At 37.9% G+C, this 14973-nt stretch overlaps 1 pseudogene; it reads right to left on the bottom strand.

Annotated features, from left to right (window-relative positions):
* The window catches only part of LOC138241306 (deoxyribonuclease-2-alpha-like), a 73846-nt pseudogene that overhangs the window by 12593 nt on the left and 46280 nt on the right, over positions 1–14973 (bottom strand).

Here is a 14973-nt window from a genome sequence, read left to right as displayed (position 1 = left end):
CTGTTTTATTTTTTTTAATGGTATAGTACACCAATAAGATATTTACAGACAACTAACAAACCATTTTGTGATTTAGTTTAAAAGTGTCTGGTCATGCATGTGGTAGTGTGCTCACCTATTTGAATAACACAACATTATACAAAAACATGAATGCGATTATTTTTATTTCAGAAACAGTAGATCAGCTAGGCAAATGAGGTTCCCATCATTAGAACTCCTTTTTTGAGTTTTCATTGCAAGGAGTTTCCCCTCCATGTGAAACATGTTTGATGGTGGCAGTGGATTATTACAGGAAGGCTCTGGATAAAGCAGTCGACATCTTCGACAGCAACGATGTTTTTTTTGGCATCTTCCTGGAGTTTGGAATTACAGGGATCCCTGGAAACACAGAGTGGTTTGACATGTCACTGTTCGAGTTTCTTTATTCCATGGCAGCAGGTAAGATAGACTTTGGATACAGTTCTACCCAGAGGCATCTTAATGTCAGGTTTATTCAATAAGAAGCTATTTGATTAAAGGTGTGTGGTAATTTGGCTATTAGACAACTGTTTTTCAGTCATTTCAATCACATTCATAACTATTATTCCTGAAATCTTCTATTGGACTATTCACCCCTGATCTGTACTATTACCTGTCCCTTAACCAGTTCAATACATGAATTTCCCTAAATGCCTATTGCCTTTAATTTAAGAAGAACATTATCAAAAGCATCTTTAAAATCTAATCATATCATTTTGTACGTTCTGTGTGTTTACTGCTGTCACTTGTTTGAAGAATCTTAACAAGATGGTAAAGGAAGAATGACCTTTTCTAAAACCATATTGACTACTGCTAGGGTCTTATTTTCATATGAGCGATCCTGTTGTTTAGTTCTAAAGTGGTTTTCATAACTTTACTTGTAAAAGAAGGAAGACGTATTAGCTTATATCTTATATCTATCATATAAGTCACATTTAGTCATATTTACTATACCGAGAGATACTGTAGAAGGGAATGAGGGAGGGCACTGAAAATTGAGAAAATAGAGTACTGTTGAAGAGGACTGCCAAAGATTGATGCACTGGACAATGGACTATTTAGAAGAAGAGAGATCAGGGAAGAGTAGAGGTGCACAGTTGACCACTTGATCAGAGTGGAGTTTAGAGTTCTGCCTCACCATTCCTATGGAGGTAGCAGAGTCAAAACTTGCCGTTTGCAGAACACTAAGGCCAATTTGTATACAAATCAGTTTGTTTTTTAAAGGATTCTAAATTTAGGATGAATTCCCCCATTCGACATAAATTCCATCCAATGTCTAATTCTGAACCACACTTGTCACTAATGTGCTACACAAAATAAAATCCAAGTCACAAACTAAATACTCACCATATGGAGTGTTCTGAGGCTTATTCCTACTGAATCTGTCCAAACTAAAAACTTTTTTTGAAGAACTATGAGCACACAAAGAAAACAATTTAGGAATATTTCTTCCACAGCTATTATACTTGAACTGTTACGTACTGTATTGATCTTGATAAATTTGTAGTCATTATTCATACAGAACATTCAGCATTGGCCACCATACAGTAGCAGTTGCTATTCTTGTTGATTGCAATTAATAGGAATGTCTTCTAGAATGTTATTTGATGTACAAATGAGCATTCTATTCAAATAATTTCTGTAGTGCTAATATTAAAAATACAATGTCCAAGTTAATAATTAAAGTTTGGGTAACTAATCCATACCTTGTGTTTTTGAGGCTTGTTGTACTCATCAGGCACTTGAAATGGTCCAAAGCTTTCACAGCTCCCACGTCCACTGGATGTTCCCTGGGCTCTTAACTTTTCCAAAGATGGATTTGTTTCATTCTGAATTCTGACGTCTTTTGACCTATTACCCATGATCTTATGCTTTATCATGGAGCCAAACTTTTTCAAAGGATGTTTCTTGACTTTCTGGCTCACATTCACATCTTCATCCGGCATATTAACTGCAAAGGGGATGTTGCTGTGAGAGAGAAGCCCTTCGCTCTTAGAGTTTTGGTCAGTTGCATTGGGGTCCTGTAATGTTTTGCTATGTCAATGCGCAGACCACTCTTGCTTTGGGCTGGACTGAGATTTTTGTCCTTATTAAGGCTGGGATTGTACACATACCAAGATGAGTGTCCGGGCAACTCCTGTCACAAAAAAACAAAAAGTTACAGTTCAATGATTGTTCAGTGTAAATCAAAACAAGTAACACTTCTCTTACTGAAAAGAAGATAAGGATTATGGGGTGTGTATATGTTTTTAGCACTGACGTTAACACTAGAATAAAGGCAGACAATGAACTATAAAATAATAAACCAATGTGAATGTTTACAATTGCATGTATAGAAAATAATGCATCTCAGTTTTTTTTATGATGCAGACATCAGTTTGGAAATGTAGACAATACTTTGAGCAAGTCTCTCTATAGTAGCATTAACTCACCTGATTGCTCTTGTACTAATTGAATAAGAAAGTGATAAAGCTGACATCCACAGACACGTGAGTTTAGAACGTATGCTATGAACTGACAGTAGGGATATTTCTGAGATGTTACACAGTGTTAGGGAAAACAAATCTGGATTTGTAGTTTTATTGTAAAGGAAAATGCACAACATAACTATCATCATATTTACAAAATAAAAGTTCCATTTTCCAGTACTTTCTACACAAATGTCTGTTAATTAGGTACAGAACAGGTCCATCCTACTTTCATAAGATAAATTTTTACAGGTTTGGAACTGTTGGTCATACCTCATCAACCACATCATGCTAAGAGGACAGAAGTCGTGTTTTCATACAGTCTGGCCTCGAGGAGCTCTTCTTCCCTGAAGCCTTACACTGCTGTACTCCTTCTAGATCCTGGACTCTTTGAACCAGATAATCTCCAGGCTTCTCTCGTGTCTCAGAAGCTAACAAGGTGTCACACCAACAGCTTCTCCTAGGGAACGTGATGAGCAGGGCTTATCCATAGTGTCTTCTGGCTGGAAACTGTTTTCAAAACCACTTGGGACTGTTGGAGAAAAGCCTTTTGGAAACTTTGTCATAGAAGACTGTCGTTTTTTACTTCTGACTGTTCGACAAATAACAGGTGAAGGTTCTAACTGGTCCATTTTGGTGCACATGAGCTGCTCAGTGCTCCGGGTTTCCATATCAATGGCAGCTTGAGGAGTACTGGCTGGAACAGTTTAGCTGAATTTTCTTTAGCAGACTATCTGTGACTCCATGTACTATTTCAGAAGAAACAAGGGAAACTTCAGAAAACTGAGGACTGGGTATTGCCTCTTTGTTGTGCTCACTAGTTATGTTAATATCACCCCTCACCTCATCAACGATCTCACTTGCTTCTCTGCTAATACTGGTCTCTGGTGAAAGGGATGAACATCGGGAAGCTGAATGTGTCAGCTTGGAAATGTTGGTCACCATAGAACTGATTATGGTTTTGACCACTGTCTCATTTCTGGTGGCTACAGCTTTCTGTAGAACCTGTTAGGATCCAGTTTGGCACAGCAATTCATTGTGAACAGAGCTAGCAACCTGCTGAATCTTGTGTGGTTCATGAAACACATCATTATCCTGTTTCACAACTGTTATCTCCTGGTTTTCGGACAAGTCCTGCAACACACTGTCAAAGAGGTCCACAGCTATCTGACTCAGCAAAGACACAGACATCTTCCCTGGGATTTCTGTAGAAGTTTCCTCTTTTATCAAAGTAGGGTATATCTGCAATAGCAGCTGTGTTATGATGTTTTCCACAGTCTCAGTACACACTAAAGTCATATTAAGTGATTCTGTTGATTTAGCCATAGAAATTTCCTGGAGCCCAACTAAGGAAACCGGTTCAATATTCAACGGTTCTACAGGGACACTGAGTGGTTTGATTTCAGAACTGTTTTCAAGATGGGAGTCTCTTTTCAGTTCCTTAGAAGAACTGTTCTCAATTTCTGATGTAATGATATGATTATATTCGTGTATTGCAACATTTCTTTGAAAAAATAGAATAGCAATATTATGGACAATTAATTGACTTTTATATTTCTAAATATCACAACATGATCGAATTTAAGTCATTTTAATAAACAATGAATAGTCACCTATGCGTTACAATATAAACATTTATACTGATTTAAATCGCAAACGAGGGTTTAAATTTATGTGTTTTTTGATTCACAATCAGACAAATGCAACATTTGCAGAACTGGTCCTCACACTGAACGCATTCTCTTTCAATAATCTTTTTTACCAACAGGTCAGTGGAGTTGTCATGGGCACCAGAATGGGACTCAGCTATGCCAACATTTTTGTCGGCTGGGTAGAAGAACGCTTCTTCGCTTCCTACACTGGCTATGTCCCTGACCTCTACAAACGATATATCGATGACTGCGTCGGTGCCGCCACATGCTCCAACGATCAGCTTGAATTCTTCCTGCACCATTTCACCAACTTCCACCCGTCCCTCAAATATACGGTTAACATTTCTTCCACCACTCTTCCGTTTCTAGACATCCACTTGTCTATCAACTACCCCCGACTGTCCACTTCAGTTTATTACAAACCCACGGATTCACACAGCTACCTCCTGTACAGCTCATTTCACCCCAACCACACTAAAAACTCTCTTCCTTTTTCACAGTTCCTTAGGTTACGACGATTATGCAGCGACGACATCGACTTCGAAAACCAAGCCCTCGAAATGTACTCATTTTTTATCAACAGAGGATACCCCAGCAGTGTGATTGACAGGGCCCTTGCCCGAGCCAAAAACACCCCCCGGACCATCAACCCGATCAGGAACTCCCGCCGTAACAACCGCATTCCTTTGGTGCTTCCTTACCACCCTAACACACTTCCTATCCCCAGGACCATTAACCAGAACTTTTCCATCCTACAGGATGATCCCTCCATTGGGGCCCTCTTTTCTGATCGCCCTATCATCTCATATCACCGACCACCTAATCTGCGTAACCTCCTTGTCCACAGCTCCCTTGACCGCCCTCAGCAACCATCCACACCAGGCACTTTCCCTTGCAAAAGAGCTCGCTGTACCACCTGCAAGTACACAGCCACCACCACACTCATTCAAGGCCCCTCAGGACAATTCCGGATCACCCAGACAGCATCTTGTACCTCCAGCAACCTTATTTACTGTATCTCTTGCAGTAAATGCCCAGCAATCTACATTGGGGAAACAGGAAGGAGACTCGGAGACCGCTTCAGAGAACACGTCAGGGCTGTGAAGATTAAAGATCTCTCCAAGCCCATTGTTTCTCATTTCACCTCTGACGGCCACGACCACTCTAATCTCTCCGTCTGTGTTCTCAAAGACGGTTTTCCGAACTCATACATCAGAAAGACCACCAAAACTAAAATTATTCTGCAGCTAGGATCACACATTCTCCCTTCCCTTAACGACAGATTACTGTTCTTTTAAATTTTCTCCATTCATTGGAAGTTTCATTTCACACCTCTCTGCACCCATTCTGACTTCACACCTCTTGATTGGCCTCTCTTTCTGTCCCCTGCTCCCGCCTCTCACTCCTCCTCCCTCTCAACCTTTGTTCTCCCGCTACTTTACCTTTGCCTACTGCCCTGTCTCTCTCACACCTGAAGAAGGCTCCACGGCCGAAACGTTGTGTTCTCTTTCTTCTTTTTTTCAGCATGGAATAAACCTATTACTTGTTCCTTTGCAGCCTACGCATGCTGACGCAGCTACCCACATAAATTGATATCTTTGTCTTCTAAGTATCTTAATAAACTTTCAGCATAGCTTTCTCTCTGTTTAGATTTATTTTTCTTGGGATCTTGGGATCAAACGTGGAAAGATTAGATTGTAATCATTTTATTTTTTAAATACATTTTAGAAAAGTGTAATCTATACTAAAAAGCTGTACACCACCTGCTATAAAGATACATATTGTAATACTTTCGGGCTCAGATAGGACGGACACAAGAACTCAGATTTGCGGAGTTAAATCTCAACAAAACAACAACAAATCTCAATATCTAGTACGAATTATTTGTAATACAAACCAAAAACTCTCAAATTCCTACAATTAGCATAGCCTGCCCCTTATGCAAAACTAAACCCTCCTCCCATCCCAGTTTATCCTCTTTATCATAAACAAAATCCAATTTTCAACATACAGCATTACACAAAATCAATACATCAACACTCTATACTCAATAACGATAATTCACAAACAGCCAGAACATGTAACTCCACATTCCCAAACAGACCTAATTTCCATAGCCCCGCCCCTTATGTAAAACCAACATCCCTCCCCTGTTGTCTCTCTCCGCTGGCCTTTGTAATCGTTTTTATTTTTAAATTAGTTTAGCAAAGTCATGTATTTTAAAAATCTTAAGATTTCTATATTTATGTCTTTATTTAGTGGTTTCATTAGTGACAAAGGCTAAACTTTCTTGGAAAAATGTCTTTTATGTAAATCATATTTGCTATTAATTCATTTAGGGCTAGAATATGTTCATTGTCTTCCAATGAAAGAAGGGTTCCTTTCGCCGTAAATGTCGGGTTGACATTACAAGCTTGCCACGCCCGGACTGTTACACCAACGTATTAGCATGTTAAAGCGATTTCATTGAGGAGCCTAGCTTTCTTAACTAGTAAGTACTGTACTTTTGGAGGGGGGGAGGTGTCTTTCGCTGGAAATCTTGTCCCCTTCTACTTTGAAAATACCTGTGAAACCGGTTTAATTTGTCACAGCCAGCACTCCCGCAGAGAGGGGGGTTGTACTCGTTAATGTCTAACCTGGAACACATCATTATATCTCATTTTGTATTTCTATAAAAAAATCGTTTGCCCAGCCTGACACTATTGTTGTTATTGTTTTTATCCTGTAAAGCGCTTTGAGGAGCCACCTTTAAAGGCGCCATATACAATAAAGTTCATTATTATTACTATTGTTAATTTGCTGGACAGAGAGGTGAACATTATTACGCAGAAGACAAAGATAGCGATTTACGTTGCATTGTGCATTGTGCTGCTGTAATACAGTTTAAAATAATTAAAAGTCTAAACAGTATCAGCTTTATTTATGGGTTGCAATTTAAAAAAAGTCAAAAACCGCACTCAAAATGCAATTTAGAGCTTTCTGGCAAGAGGAGACACCCAAATTAATAATGTCACATGCCACTGTTTGTGCATGAACAAGGTTATACTGCTAGTTCCTTAGATACGCGATTAAAACGTTTTTAATAAAATGCTCTTATTCACTCATAATCTGACAATTTCAGGAAGACTAAGGAAGGACTAAGGGAATTGTCATCTGTTGTTGAAGCTCTGTGAGCTAGGTGACTTTGAGACCACTTGTTATCCCAGGTTGTTTGAATCGCCACAATTCAAATAGAGAAAAAAGAACTGACTGACAAGATTTAAGATGTGGCTGTCAATGTTGGATTAAAAAAAACACGTTGCCTGACGTTAGTTGCATTGCTTGAAAAATAATTTTATTTCGAGAGACTGGATAAGTAATTCAAGTGTTTTTTTAACTTCCTGAAAAACAAATAATAATTAAACTACATGTGCAAACGTTTTATGATATTTCGCTGTTGTGAATGTCTGTGGAGTGTATCTTATTTGCCTGTCTGTCCTGGCTGTGCTCTCTGGGTACAATGGGGACAGATGGGTACACTCAGTGTTGGGTATTTACTTTGCTTTGAGATGCCACTTTTAAAGGTGATATATAAAATCAAGGCTTTAACTTGCTTTGACTCCGCAAGTCTGAGTTCTTGTGTCTGTCCTATCCGAACCCGAAAGTATTACAATATGTATCTTTATAGGAGGTGGTGTACAGCTTTTTAGTATAGAATACACTTTTCTAAAATGTATTTAAAAAATAAAAATGGTTACAATATAATCTTTCCACATTTGATCCCAAGAAAAAATAAATCTAAACGGGGAGAAAGCTACGCTATTTTATTAAGATACTTAGAAGATAAAGATATCAATTTATGTTGCATTTGTCTGATTATGAATCAAAAAACATGTATTTAAACCCGCGTTTGCGATTTAAATCAAAACGTGATTTAAATCATTATTAATGTTTATATTGTAACGCATAGGTGACTATTCATTGTTATTAAAATTACTTAAATTCGATCAGAGTGGGAGTCAGGAACCTAACCCACAGCGCCACCAGCAAGGTCATATGCAGAGTGCTGAAAGAGCACTACAGAAACATTATCAACAGACAATGTACAGCGTGTACTATTCTTGTGTTGCGGTATATGAATATAATGATATCTTTATTAATTTCTTTAGATACACAATTCCATATTATATTCCCTTTTAATCAAATTCTAAAAGTATGCTTGTTGACTCCAGTATCACATTAGTTAAAGACTTCGAAGCTTAAAATGTTTAGGGAGAAACAAAATACTTGTGTGTATTGTTTAGTACCGAGACCAGCCATATACTGTATGTTTATGTTCCAAAATTAATACCATTTATGGCCTTCGCACACGTTACAGTATGCTCCTATTCTTTTTATGCTCAGCTACTAAGATTTCCCTTCAGTGGTAAAATTCCATATAAATATTCAATACTTAAACTGGCACAGTAAAGACATTTAAATCTTTCTACGACCGATCAACGCACCACGAGTGCCCGTCGGTCAACCCATCACGTACCGCGGTATTTTGCATCATCTCGCGTCACGATGCGCGATGACGTAGCCAATTACCCCCGGTACGTGCCTGTGCCGCGCACTTTGAATGGCTGCATCTGTAAATCCAGGGTACAACGTCTATGATTTTTTTGTCATAAAGAAATTACTATTGGATTTTAAGTCTTTTTTTCCTTTCAATAGTTCGTTTTGAAACGATTCACCAGAATGTATTCTTGAGGAGAGTAATGTTTGTGAGATGCTTGCCTTGCCTCGCTTCTTTTAGTCAACTGTTGACTCTTTGTCAACTGCTACAGTTCAGTTCTACAGAGCTCTGCTGGTTTAAAATGCAGAAAATGAGCTCTAATCGCATAAGATTATTCCAGTTTTGCCACAATGCTCATGTCAAACATGGGCGACCCCTAAAAACAAGAGCTATTTTTGCTTTGTAGGCCACTACATCACCTAGAAATGATCAAGGCTGCTTGACCCTTCTTCTCTTGCCACAGGTTCTGTTCATCTCCCAGAAGCACCAGTGCACCCACAGACTGGCAACAGACACTAGTATTGTTTAAGTGCCCTTTTTATTTTCTAGTGATCTCAACAGTTAACACTGTCCAACACCCAGGACACATTGTACAGTGTCACAGTTCTAGAGCAGTACACAGGATGTGATACTCTTTTATGTGTTTTTGGAATCATACAGGTTTATTCTGTATAAGCTGCCAGACCACGATGAAGGAAGAGGTCTGCGATACCTCTACATGGATGACCATACCAATGGCTGGGTATATGGGAAGAAATTGGTGAATGACTCCAAGAGTGCAATGGGGCAGACTTTGCAGCCTTTTTTGTCCTACATTATAAAAAGGTAAGAAACCTTTATTTATAATCTGTGTCATCTCCCAGAATGTGAGGTAAGGATGTACATTATCTTTTCAATCTGTTTATTTTCACAGGTTTCTCCTATAATTCAGAAGCCTTTTGTGCAATACAAATACAAATATAAACTTTGTATTGGTATTTTTTATATTCCTTCCTAAAAGACTGTGGACATTGGGTATCTTCTATACAACGATCAACCTCCAAAGTCATTTAAACCTGCTCCTTCATCTTTTGGACACAGCAAAGGTAAGTAACATTTTATAATGTACAAGACAGAAGGACACAGAAAATGGGGGGGAAAAAAACATCATAGACAACACAACAAACAATAGAATTGTATCTGCAAAGGAACAAGTAATAGGTTTATTCCATGCTGAAAAAAAGAAGAAAGAGAACACAACGTTTCGGCCGTGGAGCCTTCTTCAGGTGTGACACGGATGCTAAAACGGGCACAGTAAAGACATTTACTGTAAATCTTTCTACGACCGACCAACGGACCACGAGTGCCCCTTTCGGTCAACCAATCAAGTACTGATGATGTTTTTTTGCGTCATCGATGCGCGACGCCGTAGCCAATTACCTCCGGTACGTGTCTGTGCCGCGCACTTTGAATGGCTGCATCTCTATGGCTACTGAATATATGGCTTTATTCACTCATTCTCTCATTCATAGTCATGGCCTACACTATCTTGGTCTACATACATCAAAAACTTTTTAAAGATACAACAGATAGAAAATCAAGGTACTGTATATTTATATACAGCCACTACATTTTTTAACTTGTACTTCATAGCAACTAAAATGTTTATACACTATTAAATGATTTGAATTGATTTCCTTCTTAACTTGATTTTCACTGTCTTCAGGCTCCGTTGATAAATCACACGCAGCAGACAAAACATCCATGACAGACTTTACAAGCAAGCTGGAAAGCTGATTAATTGCATCATGGTACATCTGTGAACTGGGCACTGATGGTGCAGTACTTTTCTGTGGTCTGTGATCCTTGGCAGTCAGAGACATTTTCTCTGAAATCCTTTGGGAAGACTTAAATTCCGTATTTGTATCACACTCTTGAAAAAGTGAAACATCTTTCTCATTTGTGTGAAAAGTTGGAGAATCTGGAAAACTGAGGCACTGCTTCAACAGCCTTTTCACTGATTTCTCAGTAAATGAATACAACAACTGCATAGAAAGCTCTGAGGACTTTGGATGGGATAAATCCTGAACTACTAGACGGCTCGTTAAAGTTGGATCTGAATTAGATTTGTGAGCTGTGCCCAATTGTACTGTTATTCCTGATTTCAAAATTAAATGGAAAACATTTTTGACATTTTCTTCTGAAAATACACGCAGAGATCCACTCGAGACAAGTTGTTCCACTTTCCTTTCAATAGGACTCATTGTAGAACTCTCTGTGGAGGTCCTGACTTGGTCCTTAGGCTCTTCTGAAACCCTTATCTGCAGTGGGGGGAGATTGTGCTTTGCTGTGGCTCCTGGTACTTGAGATGCACAGGACGCCTCTTCAGCTGAAAGCTTTTCAATGTTCAAGTTAACATTATTGGAATGGGTATGAAATGCTATATTCTCAGTGACGAGACCAGCAACACGCCAAACACGGGACCGGGGAACTTGATTGCTTTTACATGTCAATTCATTTTCTTGTTCTGCTGTAGTGTAGGTTGATCCTGAAGCTTTGATGAAGCATCAGTCAGGACTCTATAGGGAGTTTCCTGACTCATGACTTCTGTGTCATCTGTATAAGAATCAATCACCATCCCAGGCACATTTATGGGTGGGAAACGTTGAACAGAATATTCTCTACGGTTACTTTTAGTGTATTCTTTATGGACAGTGTCTTCTGCACTAGACATCCTGTCTTTCCCATATTGTTCACCAGAGAGGTGCATTGTTTCATAATCTGGCTTTAAGACCACATCTGAAACTTTAAGATTTTCAAATGTAGATAAAACAGAATCCACCAGTTCACTTGCTTAAAGGGTTTCTTCTGAGGGTTTTGCTTTGCTCCTGAGCAACATCCTTTGTCATCCCTATTTATTTCACTCCTGATTGTTTGCAATATCTAACTGCCAACATCCTTGGCACAGATGATTAAATTTGCCTGATTTTCCTGAGTAGTCCTGCTTTGCCTTGAGAAATCAACGTTCATTAACACACCTAAAGGTTCTGAATCTTCACTAAGATGCTTACGGGGTGCCGAGTTTGTTACTGACATGCTTTTCTTAGTCAAGTGTGGTTCACTAAAGCTCAGGTGTGAAACCTGGACTGAAGGAGGAAACATCTCAAGTGAATCTGCTGATCTCTGCTCTTTAGCAGATAAAACTTTCCTTGCTTTGAACAAAGACAGGCTCTTCTGATTCCAAAAGTGTTTCAGTTTCTTCTTCACAGTTTTGAAGAGTTCCTCAGTCATTGTCCTAAGGTGCTCAGCTGTTCTAGTATCAGTTTTAATTTCTGATGTTCCTGGTAACAGGGCTGTATCACAACTTTCTCATTTAACTTTGTAGTCTGTTGAGAAAGAAATCTTCTAAATGCATGTAGCGTAATGTAGTCTTTCTTAAACATCAACAACAATATCTGAAGCCAGTTCAGTGTTTTGCACATGAGAAGAAGAGTCTGAAGACATTGCTTCTTGAGCATGTTTTGTTGCATCCGGTGTTTTACATACATCATCAGCTGTACTGTTTGGTTGCTCAGGGAGATGGGCAAGTCCAGAAGATATATATTTTGCAGCTGCTTTTTCAATAATTTCACTTATTATCCTTGTTGCTGTTCTATGGAATACAGAGCTGGAGGTCCTCAGCATCTTCTCTGACCCTTCACTTTCTGCATCTGATTTAATGCTCTGTCCAGAAGGTACTCCAAAACTGAAGTAACAACCTCTCTAGCCAGAAGGCTTTCATCTGAAGCCTTCTTTGCCACTGTTGTGCAATAAATCTCCTGGTCTAACTCTTTTTTTCATTGCTTCACAAATGGCTCCAGCAGTTTCTACTGTATAGGTGCACAAATCTGAAATATCTGACACAGAATCAGAAAACACTGAATTTGTTGGTGAAGAGCAGACACTTGAGCTCTTTGCATTGCTTTGAGCACGAGAACTGGAACTAGATACATCTTCTTCAGTCTGGGTGAGTAAAGATTTGAGCTTTCCAAATATAGTCCTTCCAATGCCTTTTGCAACTGAACTAAAGTCAAAGGTATGATCAATGGATCCTGTTTCTGTGCTGCTTCTAGAAGTTTGAAGAGCAGCAGCAACATTTTTTTTATTTTATTTATTTTTAGAGAACAAAACCAAACCATTTTACATATGAACATCCATTATTCAGCCTTACATTGCAGGCACAAATTCCTGTTTGTTCCCCTAATTTTTACAATTATATAACTTTTTAACAAAACTATATACATTCAAAAGAAGGAAGATGTATACATTTATGAATATGAAAAGTAGACTATATAAATGTATCTTATTACATTTCAGTTATTCTGTATCTCAACAAAATCTGACCTTAAAGGTTTAATGTACTGAACCCATCTAAACCAATATTTGACCATTTTTTTCATTTGTAATTTTAGTGAAAATGTTATTTTTTCCATTAGATATATTTCTTTTATTAATTCAATCCAATCATTCATGTTGGTAGATCTGTGAGAAGCCACTTTCTTGTTATAGCTTTCTTCCCTGCTGATATAAGGACTCCAAACAAATATTCATCCGTTCCCCTCCAATCAAAATCCAGTTTACCAAAATATAAAGCCTCAAATGTAAAGGGTACATTCCTTTCAAATATAGTTTCCAGGGCCTCATGTAATTCATTCCAGAAAAGCCTTATTTTAGGGCAGTTCCAGAATATATGCCAATGATTACCTTGGTTTCCGCACTGTCTCCAACACTTAGAGTTTTCCTCAGTATGGTGCGCCTTCTGACCCGGAGTAATGAAAAATCGAACAATGTTTTTCCAGCAAAACTCTCTCCATAAATGCCACTCTTCATTCGAAATTCTAACTTCACTTTCTTTCACCCATTTATCTTATATATTCTCTGTAGAATATGATTTCTTTTCCATAAAACTTTTATATAATCCAGATTTAATACCTTTGCCTAATTCTGATTTGTAGGCTTCTATAACTATTTTCACTACTCCATCATTAACAATATCTAAATCTCCCCTTATAATCTCCTTATTAAAATAATGGCTACAAACTGAAAACTTTGTAGCTGATTCTTATCCATTATATTACAAAATGCAGTTATTCCTTTTGTAATCCAAAATTTAAATCTATTATCCAATTTATTTGGTTTAAACTCTGTATCATAGGCGCACCATCTGAGTATCTTTATTGCCTCACCTAAATTATACTCTTTTGTGATCATATTCAATGTCCTTAATTGAAACTTTATCCATGGATTGAATATTTTTTCAGTAATTTTGTCTAAATTTCTATTACCTAATAGTGCCTGAATTGGGGGGCTATTTACAAGGGACAATTCAATATCTTTCCATCTGGCTTGATATTCTGGATTACAGGAATTAATGAGAGGTTTAACCTGAGATGCATAATAATAATCTTTTAAATATGGTAAAGCCATACTCCCTTTATCTTTTGAAAGTTGCAATATTTTGAAACTAATTCTAGATTTTCTCCCCTCCCAAATAAACCTAGAAATCATCTTATCCCATTCTGAAAATTGTTTTGTAGAGAGTTTTACAGGGAGAGCTTGAAATAGAAAGAGTAACCGAGGCAGTAGACTCATTTTTACAGATTCAACTATAATACCGAAATATCTTTTGGTAAATAGACTCCTAAATATCTCATTGAACTTTGGGTCCCACTTAAGGTGGTATTTCCCTTTTAATAAATCAGGAGGGTTGTAATTAAAAGTTAGAATTTGTGTTTTTTGAACATTTAACTTATAGCCTGCCAGCAAGCCAAAGCTATCTAAGAGTTTCATTACTTCTAGAAATGAACTAGTGGGATCCTCCAGATATAATAAAACGTCATCTGCGTACAGTGCTATATTTTTGCTCATTACCTTGTGTAGTTATACCTTTTATTTTGTTATTTTGTCGTATCCACTGGGCTTGTGGCTCTATATATAGAGCAAAAAGCAATGGAGATAAAGGGCAGCCTTGTCTAGTCCCTCTTTCTAAAGTTATTCTATTGGATAAATAACCATTTATTTTAATTCGTGCTGTTGGTCTATCATATAAAGTTTGAATACCTTTAATAATATTTTCACAAAACCCAAACCTACCTCAAACCCTATAAAGGTATTTCCAACTAACAGAGTCAAAAGCTTTCTCAGCATCTAGGCTCATCAAAGAAGCTTCTAAATTATGTTGCTGAATATGGTTCATGATATGCAATGTGTGTCGAATGTTATCATGGGTTTGTCTATTTTGAATAAACCCTGTTTGATCATAGTGTATCAAATGAGGGAG

Source organism: Lepisosteus oculatus, chromosome 9 (genome assembly GCF_040954835.1).
Source record: "Lepisosteus oculatus isolate fLepOcu1 chromosome 9, fLepOcu1.hap2, whole genome shotgun sequence".
In the NCBI taxonomy this organism is placed as follows: Eukaryota; Metazoa; Chordata; class Actinopteri; order Semionotiformes; family Lepisosteidae; genus Lepisosteus; species Lepisosteus oculatus.
This window is presented reverse-complemented; position numbering and strand designations above follow the sequence as displayed.